We start from the raw sequence: 2,974 nt of genomic DNA on the forward strand, positions 1-2,974 counted from the left end.
GAGGCATTCCACGCCGTGATCCTGCGGTTCGCTCCTAAAAATGTGGTCTATCCATTTCTAGGAATGCTGTGCAGGTAAATTAAGCTGAGATTACTTGTTGTGAACATTTTCCCATTTCTTGCAATTATTTTCATGATTGATTTTTCTTTTTAATGTCATAGACTCTACCTGGCTGCACTGCATTACAATGAGAATTCTGATAGAGGACAAGCCATTACGTCATTAGGGGATCTTATGTTCAGACTGACCTTTCCTAAGGCCAGGAAGGGAGAGTGCAGAGTCAAACCAGTGAAGACTGAGGCGACATTCCGTAAGTGTCAACTTTTTATTTTACTCAGAAAATAAACATTTATATTGAACATGAGACAAAGTACATGAGACAAACTCCAACACAATAAAATAAACAAATAAATGCACATAAATACCTGAAAATATACAAATTATTCAAAGTGCAAAATGTCAATGCATGAACAGTTGTTGAATTATTTAGTAACTAGTGATTCCCTTTTGTGTGTATTGCACAGAGTATGTGAATGATTTGATGGACATGATCATGGAGAAGGTCTTTGTTGACCCAGCATCGTACAGAGCAGAGATTCTGAAGATAAACATCCCGCCGGAACTGTCTTCAGAATATGAGCATCCAGACAAGGAGGAGGTCATCGCCAGCTACGTCTCCAGATTCAATCAAGGGAGGGTGGTTTGAAGCCTCCGTATCTTCCATGGGCGTCAGGAAACTCCCGGTGTATACGAAGAACAACGCATGATGGGATAACAGCACCAGCACCAGCTCACAAAATGTATATAGGCTAAATACCTGTAACGACTGAGAAAATGTAACATTGTTAGTCAACAGGTTTTACAATGTCAACATCTCTGTTGACATTTTCTCATTTCTCATCTCATCTCAATTCTTCACTTATACTGTATTTAAATGCACAAATATTCATGACAGCATTCAATAAATGTTTATTGTATCTGTACAATGTTTTATGTGAATTAATGCGTAATATGCAGTATCTGCTTATGAAAAAATTGGCTATATGTTAAAATATGATGTGAGATTGTGGCATTGGCTGACTTTATTTAGTTTATTGTGTATGAACAGTCAAGTAGGTTATTATAGGTAAAACTCACTGCTCTATCCCCCGTAGTCGCAAAGGACCGTCGTCAGCTCTGTAAATGTTGAATGCGTTCTGCAGCGAGAACACATTTAGACAAACCGGTTCTACACCTGGATGGTCTATCATACAGGGAGGCCTTTCATCCAGCTGTTCCTGCCGTCTTGTAACCTATTATGGATAACATAAGGTGAGTATCTGCAATGGCATGTTATCAGAAATCATGCACTGCAAACATAAGTGTAGGTAAGGGTTAGGTAGCTGCTAATGTTACCTGAGGCACCTCCTGACAGCATACGTTCTCCGGCTCTGACTGCATTGTGGCACAATTTCCACATGTGCACCTATACAAACAAATACAAATAAATCATGCATGTATAATGCTAAGTAAATAAACCTGGCATACCAGTATTTGCAACCAATAATAGCTCCCACGTGCTCTAGATGGCTACATTTTCCTAGCCTGAGGTGAATGTCCAGTAGCGCTAGGCATTCTCAAGTTTACAACACAAACACATCTGGTTGACATAATTTCAGGTTTTGTGAAATAGAAGAAAAATATAGTTATAACTAGTGTAAATTCAATAGGCTTACTATATAATCGCCTAGATTCTAAAGATGATTACTACATACTTATTTTTATTTTGTTTGCACTACTACTATGACACATATTTTCCAAGAGCACCTTACCATGCATACTGAATCACAGGGTCTGTCCCTGCAATCGTCTGATTCAAGCATCTGAACCCAACGCAGACTATTTATAATATTCTAATGAACACGGAAGAGGCAGTGAATGAAGTATTGATTAGACGGCGATTCAGACACTGTCACAGAGTGTGAGAGGAGAGTTGACGGAGAAGATGGCGGTTGACCTAGTTTCAAAGTTTATAGGCCTACCGTGTATACTCGGTAATACCGGTGTTGACGCGAGTGTATTACTCGGTGTGAAAATGTCCACACCGCGTCAACCCTAATGTCTTCTATATATCTAGTGCCAGCAGCTAGCGTCTAACTTATACGGGAAACTCAGACAATGACGTTGAAAAGTTCCTTAAACAACAGAAAGTTTTTCTTTGACTAACCATTCAGAAGCATCCTGCTGAATTCTCGGAGTCTTAGGTTCTGCAGGAGCCTCCTCTCCTTCTTCAGGATCTGATTCAGGTTAGAACATACAGGTGCTGGTCATATTATTAGAATATCATGAAAAAGTTGATTTATTTCATTAATTCCATTTAGAAAGTCAAACCTGTAGAATGTATACATTCATTCCAAACAGACTGATACATTATAAGTGTTTTTTGCCAAAAAGAATATGATTATAGCTGACAACCAATGAAAACCCTAAATTCAACATCTCAGAAAATTAGAATATGGTGAAAAGGTCAGATATTGAAGACACCTGGTGCCACACTCTAATTAGCTAACTAACTCAAAACACCTGGAAAAGCCTTTAAATGGTCTCTCGTTTTGATTCTGTATGACACACAATCATGGGGAAGACTGCTGACTTGACAACTGTCCAAAAGATGACCATTGATACTTTAAAGAAGGAGGGCAAGACACAAAAGGTCATTGCCAAAGAGGTTGGATGTTCCCAGAGCTCTGTGTCCAAGAACATTAATAGAGAGGCGAAGGGAAGAAAAAGATGTGGTAGAAAAGAGTGTACAAGCAAGAGGGATAAACGCGCCCTGGAGAGGATTGTCAAACAAAACCGATTCAAAAATGTGGGGGAGATCCACAAAGAGTGGACTGTAGCTGGAGTCAGTGCTTCAAGAAGCACCACACACCGACGTATGCAAGATATGGGCTTCAGCTGTCGCATTCCTCGTGTAAAGCCACTCTTGAATAAG

General features: G+C 39.5%; 1 long non-coding RNA gene across 1 annotated transcript; it reads right to left on the bottom strand.

The window, feature by feature from the left end:
• Positions 1 to 311: 311 nt before the first annotated feature.
• LOC115546456 (uncharacterized) lies at positions 312 to 2,296 on the bottom strand. The gene is made up of 4 exons (XR_003977223.1): positions 2,207 to 2,296; positions 1,396 to 1,465; positions 1,138 to 1,292; positions 312 to 826 (listed from the first exon to the last, which is right to left on the bottom strand). It is a non-coding gene; the product is annotated as an uncharacterized LOC115546456 (long non-coding RNA).
• Positions 2,297 to 2,974: the final 678 nt, after the last annotated feature.

This window comes from Gadus morhua, chromosome 7, assembly GCF_902167405.1.
Source record: "Gadus morhua chromosome 7, gadMor3.0, whole genome shotgun sequence".
NCBI lineage: Eukaryota > Metazoa > Chordata > Actinopteri > Gadiformes > Gadidae > Gadus > Gadus morhua.